We start from the raw sequence: 8,373 nt of genomic DNA, 5'->3' as shown, positions 1-8,373 counted from the left end.
ACGTGCCTTAAACCAAACTTCCGATTCTCAGTGAACTCTGACCTTACCCTCATCCCTCTGAGACAGAGCCAAAGCCAGAAGCTCAGCTTTGTCTTATTATGTGTTGGTGATATTTGGGGACCCAGCTTCTGACACCTCCCAGAATCACTGTGATAACATATGTGAGAATTCTCCCAATGCTGTCAATTGCAATAAAAGTACGAGTTGGCAGAATGACCATAAATGGAGGGCAATAAATAAGGCCCAGCTAAGGCAAAAGGTGACAGTACTCCAGAAGGGGATATAAACACCCCCGGGAATGACAGCTCCCTGAAAGTGTTGTAAGATGCTGGGGACTCCTACTCCTATCGTTGGAAATAATGGGAAACTTTCTCACCTGTACTGTATTGGACTGTTGCAGTTCACCTCCAAAGGCGAGAAATTTGCCACCGTACAGTTGTCAAACCAAAGCTGATTTTCTAATCTAGAGCACAACCAGACAATGGGTGCACGGGTACGTGGGTAGCTACCACAAGCTGCCTCCATTGAGTTGCCAAATGTAGGACAGGCTCTTCAACCTGATGATTCGAAGAATACCACCTTAAATTGATGAAGTGTACCAGCTTTACACATTCTAACACTGTTTAGTTCAGTTTCTGTGGTTTACAGATTCTCCAGCTTCTTCTGGCCAGCCAAATGTTATTAACCCATCACCATACATCTCTTCCCTATACCTTTTGTAGTGAGAACATCCCCCATCATGTCTGTTTCACGTATGTGTACGAAATTTACATTCACACCATAGCAGTGTGCCTATCCAGAATATATAAACGCCACATCCTCCGTGCTGAAGAATGTGGCCAAAATAAGGAAGTGGCAAAACAGACTTTGGATTAGCCAAAGGGGGCTAATTATTAACCAGGAAACCCAGAGTGCTTCACATTATCCCCAAGACAAGCACGTAGTCCCACGCCCGCCACAAGGAGCACCTTCAGCAAAGGCTGTGTGCTATCAGAGCTGGGATCATGTCTGTCTTGACACAAGTGTGTTCCTGTGATACATCTGGCAGTGTCTGGCACAAAAGTGGCACGTGATAATGTGTATTGATTGATGGGCCAACAATTCACAAAAGAAGACAAATGTCTGAGAGATAGTAAATGTCACTAGGCAACCAGCAAAATTTGTATTTAAATGAGATATCGTTATTTGCCTATTACATTAACACAGTTACGGAAGGGTGGAGCCAAATGACCGATGTGAGGCAACATCAGTGTGGGTGCAAATAGATACAACTGGTCTAGAAAAGCATTCAAATCAAGCCTTTAAAATGTTTCTGCCCTTTATTACACAGCTTGGAATTGACCTGGAGGAAATAATTTTGGACAGAGGCCAACACGGCAACATGATAAAGAACAAAAACAAGGAACACAGACTCCATTCCCACTAGCAAGCAATGATTTGGGACTAGCTAACCAATATTTCACATTTGCTATCTACAGACTGTGTCAGGGCTTCACGGATAGGACCCTATTTAATCGTTTCAGAAACCACATGGAGTAGCTACTATTACCCCCATTTTACAAATGGTGAAACTGAGGTCATTTGCCCATAGACAGAACTGGATGCTGAAGGAATCAGGGCAAGAACTGGGACCTCTTTGACTCCATAGCACTTAAACAGTGTCTCTGTACCAGAGAACATTATGCATGCAAATTAAATTTTAATGAGAGGTTAAAAATTTAATGTTGAGTGAAGATGGGATAGAAAATAGTACGTATTTAATCTTTTTTTTTTTTTAAACTAGGCTCCGTGCCCAACGTGGGGCTTGAACTCACGACCCTGAGATTGAGAATCGCATGCTCTACCAACTGAACCAGCCAGGCACCCCTATACATATTTAATCTTAATTTTGCAATACACACATACGTGCGTGTGCGCACGCACACATTGGGAAAAAAATTTGTGAAATGCAGCAAATATTAACAGAGGTTATTTCTGAGGGGATGTTCTCTGAGGAACTACTATTGTTTTCTACTTTATAACTTAGCTATATCTCCTATTTTTCTACTATGATTAAGAAGTTATTTTTAAGAGAGAAAAACTGAAATGTTAAGGGAAAAAAAACCACCGTTATAAGGGGCACGTATGTCCCACAGATAAACAGAAGTTCACAGAACAGTAAAGACTTTTTGCTTGCTCTGGAGTCTGGCCATAGGGACATCCCCCATACTCGCTTTGCTGGGGTCTCAGAGTAATACAGCTTTCTTTGTTTTCATTTCTCTACTTCCATGAGCTCGGCATCGGATGGCTGGATTAAGATGGAATTGCTATATAACTCTGCCTTGCTGCACAGATTGCAAGAGGTGACCAGATCTCTCCTCTCCTTTTCTTCAAACTGGCAGGTGTTCACACACCTGCAGGTGCTTCTGAAGATGTTCACCTTCTGCGCTCATCACGTGTCAGAGATCCACATGATGACCCGACCCACGGGAACAAATCAAGCAGACCATGATCCTCAGTCTGAATCACTGCAGACACACCACACAGGAGCCTCCTGGAAACACAGGGCCTTTGCACCTGCGCACTGTATACGGTCCGAGCCAGAGAAATGTCGACACAAGGCAGAATCCAAGTTGGCACATATGCATATATATCATTTTTATGGTGGTTGTTTCTTTGCTCTCTTGAGAGACCTGACCAGAACATGCCCACAAAGGATAATTGTTAGGTAAATGTTCGTGGTCCTGTTGCTATTGTGTTGTTGTAGAAGCTTCTCCAGTGGAATCATAAAAATGAGGTATTCATTAAGCCATGGTTGAGAAAACATTCCCAACCGGTAGACTGAACAACATAAACTATGAGAATTAAATTGATCTTTTTTTGGCCATTGGTTTTTCTGAAACTCGATCACAGAGTCACATTGAGCTCTCTGCCCAAACTATGTGTTCTTAGTTACACATGGTTTCTGCACAGATGATAGAGCCATCAGTTAAAGGACTGGGACTGTGGCCCTACCAATTCACTGTGGCCCTATCAATTCACTATCTTTCCAACTGCCGGTTGGCTATAAATGATCTCCCTTCTCATCCTATTCCTAGTCCATGAATTGGAGTAACTTTTAACCTCTACTGCTGTTCCCACTCAGCTTTATTGAACTTACTTCCATGCAAACATAATTCACTACGTTCCCCCTATATGTTCATGAGATATTCAAATTGGGGATAAACCCACTTTGTGAAACTGTATGAAAAGAAAACTGTAGAACAACACTCTACTGTGTGACCATGACTACATTGGCACAAGTCAAAAATAAAAATAAAGATGGCAGCTAGTAAGGCTCCTGGATTCTCATACAAATGAGAAACCAGTATGTTCTCTGGAGAACAAACCACACCACGTAGACTCTTCATGGAGTCTTAGAGTTGGACCAAACGATTTTGAGGTCATATGATCCAGTGTCCTACTTATAGGGCAAGAAAATATAAAATATTCAGGTGAGACCATCATTGATTCTCCTCTTAAAATTCTCCTGCAGAGATAAAAACATACTCCTAGCTCAGAAATCCATTCTTGGGTTCTTTGGTCCCAGTTGACAAAAGGTCTTGAGTCTCAATGAAATTATTATCGGCCTTGGGGCGCCTGGGTGGCTCAGTGGGTTAAAGCCTCTGCCTTTGGCTCAGGTCATGATCCCGGGATCCTGGGATCGAGCCCTGCATCAGGCTCTCTGCTCGGGAGAGCGCCTGCTTCCTCCTCTCTCTCTGCCTTCCTCTCTGCCTACTTGTGATCTCTGTCTGTCAAATAAATAGATAAAATCTTTTTTTTTTAAAAAAGAAATTATTCTCAGCCTTATCAAAGCCTATTCTTTCTTGTCTCCCCCTGCTAAAGTGGGGGGCAGAACTTTTCAGGGGTCCTCTTCACCACTCCCTAATCATTTCAAACCAAGGTGACTGTCAGCTTCTGAAAGCACAACCAGACCCACAGGTGGAGAGTAAGGAAGGCCACATGAAAAGTCTCCTCCTACAGTGTAGACAACTACCCCCTGCTCTGATTAATTAATTCCAAACCTTTGGAGAAGCACTCATCTAGAAAAGTCACTTCGAAGAAAGCCTAGGTGAGAAGTTCCTAGTGTAACTGCCAACACGCTGTTTGGGAAGAAGGCAGAAAAGCAGGGTCCAAGTCACAATATTGAGAGTTTCTCCTGCTAGCCACTAAAGATAAGAGCCTCTAATTTGCTCGTGCCACCATCATCCCTTTTCTTTGTAGGTCTGCACCTGCGCCAGCATGGGTGACCCATGTCCTGATGATGTAGCCTATTTGGGCCTCCACATGGATTTCCCCACCCAAATAATGTTTGGGTTTGTTTTTAAAATAAGAGTCACCTAAGGCTTAGATAGGAATATTAGTCATAATGGTTCTGAACACATGGGTCCATTAGACAACTTTGTAAGTGTCACCACCTCAAAGAGTCTGGCTTTTTTGGCTCATAACAAAGTAGATCTACTTACCGTTAAAGGAAGTAAAGAAAAGCAATATTGCAGGATCTAGTTTCCTGAGACACCACAGAGCTAGAAAATAATGTTGTTAAAGCTTTGAGTTCCAAATAGAAGTTGTATCTACATGAACAGAGCAACCGACTAGCAAAGAAAAAAATAAGTGCAGTATGGATGGGGATAGTGGCTACCTTATCTATTGATGTCTATCACATCACCCCCAAACTTTAAATTAGCATTTATTATCTAACAGTTTCTGTGGGTTAGAAATCTGGAAGCAGCTTGGCTCTAAATTCTTCTGGGTCATGCGTGGTCTCAGGAAGTTGCGTTGAGAAGTCAGTAACCAGGCTAGATTCATCTGAAGGCTTGAATAAGGATGGAGGATCAATCCACTGCCAATATGGCTTACTTCCACAGCTCACTTCCACAGTGGCCTCTGGTCGTGGTAGGAAACCTCCACTCCTCACCACACGGACGTCTCCATAGGACTGCTTGAGTGTCCTCACAACATGGCAGCTCCCTTCTCCCAAAGCAAGCAGTCCAAGAGCATCGACATGGAAACTGCAACATCATTTAGGACCTAGCCTCAGAAACCATACTCCGTCGCTCCCATACTATCTTACTAGTTACTTGGGTCACCCTCTTCATTTGGGTAAAGACTACACAAGGATGTGACTACCAGGAGATGAGAATCATTGGGGGAAATCTTGGTGGCTGCCTACCACATTGGCCATTAAAGGTATTATGAGAAGCTTGTGGCCCACCTTTATCATGATGTCACCCCAAAGAAGGATTGTGGGGTTCAGTGATGTGGCAAATTGCCTCTTTGTCTTCTCTGCTCAAAGTGGGCAGATCATCAGTTTTGTTTCAGGACACAGAGGGGAGGGGAAGAGGAAAACCGGTAAGTAGCTCCTCTGATTCCAGGTTTCATGGTCCCTGCACACTTTAGAGTCTCTTTCTCCACAGCTGGAAACTTTTTCCATGGCTGGTATCCAGTTATCTATTATCTCCACATGGTATATCATTTATATTGTTCTTCAAGTCCTTTCCATGTAGATTTAGCTTCTCACAGCATGGTGGTCTCAGGGTGATCCTGCTTCTCACATGGTGGTTAGCTTCCAAGAGAAGCAAAATGGAGGCTACTTCTTTTCTTCATGTAGGATAGGCCTGAAAACTGGCACAACCTCATTTCTGTTATATTCTACTGGTCAAAGCAGTCACAGAGCCTGCCTAGATTCATGGGGAGGGGACTCTCTGTATGGGAGGAGTGTCCAAACTTTGTGACCATCTTCAGTCCACCACAGCAGGGGAACGTGAACAGATCATCTGTGTCTGAGGCAATGGGACTATTGGGATATTAAAAAATTACACAACTATTCCTTGGACCCACAGTTTTCTGTCCCTTCCAGAGTATCTTCCATAGTGTGGGTGGCAGACAGGGCCTGAAGTAAAGTCCACAGTTTCATTCATTCATTCAGTCAACAACTACTTTATAAGCACCACCCCCCACATATGCTAGCCACCTGTTCCAGGTGCTTGGGACACATCTGTGGATGAAATCAAAGTTCCTGCCTTCACAGAGCTTACAGTCCAGTGGAAAGTAGATGAGGAAAAGGGGTCAAACGACAGTTTTCATCATCACCTGGGCTTGCTGCCCATCAGGCACTGTGCTTGGCACTTAACTGTACATTATTTCATTGACTCTTCAGTGGAACCTGCAAAGGAAAAGCAGATTCTCTCCTCCAAGCTGGCAAACAACCAAGCTGGGATTTAAATCCAGGGTCTCTCTGACTCCAAAGCCTTATGCTCTTCATCACCATGCCATGCCATCTTCCTCATGCTAGGTAAGATTCTAAAACAGAAGGGAGCCCAGGATAAAAGTGTCCATGTTAGTTCCAAGTCGAGATAGAGATCTGGATGGTAAAACCCACAAACATCTGTGAGGTACCTAACCATTTATTTAAAAAAAACATTTTTTTCCTTTACCCTACCCCAAGCACTCCATGAGGTGTGAGGTTTTCTTTTCTTTGCAGAGAAAGAAACAGAGATACAGGAAATCTCAGGGACTTAGCCCACATCTGGTCTGAACCTTCCACACATCTGTCCAGCTGTGGAGACTTAGGTAGAAGCATTGCCATAGGAACACCTGCAGGTTGGCCCACCTGGCAGAATACAATTGTTCTTCTGCTATTAATACAAAAAGTGAGTATCATGGCTCACCAAACTCTCCCAGCTGGGCCCCCAGCCCAACACCACAAGCGTCATTAAGATGAGGGCAGCATGTCGAAGACCTTCTCCTACCTCCCATTGACCCGTGTTGCTCTCTTCTTCAAACTAACCCTTGACCACCTTAATCCAGTCTTGGGCCCTTCCTAGGCCAGAATCACTACAATATGTTTTGTGGAAGAGGAATAGGCTCTCACATAAAATAATATTTTCCACCTTGGTGTTCCCATAATAAATAACTCCACCATTACACCAGATGGTACCCTCCTTCGAGACATCAAGCTCCTGAAGACCAGGGACCAGCTCTCATCCATCTTCATGTCCCCAGTAACCAGTTCGAAGTGTGGCATGTAGGAAGTGCTCAAAATATGTTTACTGAATTTAATTAAACCTTATTTAGCCCCAACATGTCCTGAGCAGACCTGAAGTTCATTTAGGAGATCAGAGGTCTCCAGGTAGCTGACAATGACAGTAAAATGTCTTTGGCAATGTACGAGAACAACAAAATGAACAGTTAAAGACATAAGCCAGATTTCTAAATGCCCTATAAATTCAGCATTGATACAAAAAGGGCTTATATTTTTAATAAATCTTTTATTTTAGAAAAGCGTTCTGTTTTTAGAAAAAAACTACGGAAATGGTAGAGTTCCCATACACCTCACACTGAGATTCCCTAGATTGTTAGCCACTTATATTACTGTGGTACCCTTGTCACCGTTAGTGAATCAAAGTCAGTATGCTATCCTTATGTACTAAAGTCCCACCTTCATTCAGATTTCCTTTTCCCTGCTGTCCTTTGCCCATTGCAGGATTCCATCCAGTACCCCACACTATATTAGTTGTGCTGTCTCTCCTCGTGTTCCTTTGGGCTGTGATAATTTCTCAGACTGTTCTAGTTTTGGGTAGTGTTGAGGAGTACTGGTCAGGTATTTTAGAGATTGCCCCTCTACTGGAATTTATCCGATATTTTCCTCGTGATTAGACGAGGGTTATGTGTTTGTGGGAGGAAGAGCACAGAGGTGAAATACAATTCTCACCACATCCTATCCAGGGTACATACTCTCAGAATGACTTATCATTGTTGATGTTGACCTTGACCACCTGGCTGAAGTAGTGGCTTGTCGGGTTCTCCACTGTCAAGTTACCCCACACACACACACACAACAGTGGGCTTATTTTTATTTACTTTATCGAGGTATAATTTACATACAATCAAATGAGTGTACCCATTTTGAGTGTATAGCTTGATGAACCACACCAGTGGTTCTCAAACAGGAGTGAATTTGTCACCCAGGAGACGTTTGACAATGTCCGGAGACGTTTTTGGTTATCATTCCTGAACTAAGGGGAGGTGTTACCGGCATGTAGTGGATGAAGGCCAGGGACACTGCTAAATATTTTATAATGTCTAACACAGCCTTCTCCAGGAGAGCATTATCTAGCCCAAACTGTCAGTAGCAACAAGGTTGAGAAACGCTGTTATACGCTCTTATACCTACTACTCCCCATGAAGAGATGGCAACATCCCAAAAGTCTCTGGGCTCCTCTGCAGTCAATATCCCACTACCTGTCCCTAGAAACAATGATTCTGATGTTCTTTACATCAGTAGAGTAGTTTTGCTTCTTTTGTAACTTCAGATAGATAGAATAAGACTTTGTTTCTCCTCTATCTCTGGCT

General features: G+C 43.3%; 1 non-coding gene across 1 annotated transcript; it reads right to left on the bottom strand.

Moving 5' to 3' along the window:
• Positions 1–1,789: 1,789 nt before the first annotated feature.
• Positions 1,790–1,862, bottom strand: TRNAE-CUC. Its single transcript has one exon. It is a non-coding gene; the product is annotated as a tRNA-Glu (tRNA).
• Between the last annotated feature and the right edge of the window lie 6,511 nt (positions 1,863–8,373).

Source organism: Mustela erminea, chromosome X (genome assembly GCF_009829155.1).
Source record: "Mustela erminea isolate mMusErm1 chromosome X, mMusErm1.Pri, whole genome shotgun sequence".
Classification (NCBI taxonomy): Eukaryota; Metazoa; Chordata; class Mammalia; order Carnivora; family Mustelidae; genus Mustela; species Mustela erminea.
Note: the sequence above shows the minus strand (reverse complement) of the source record. Positions and strands in the feature narration are given on the sequence as shown.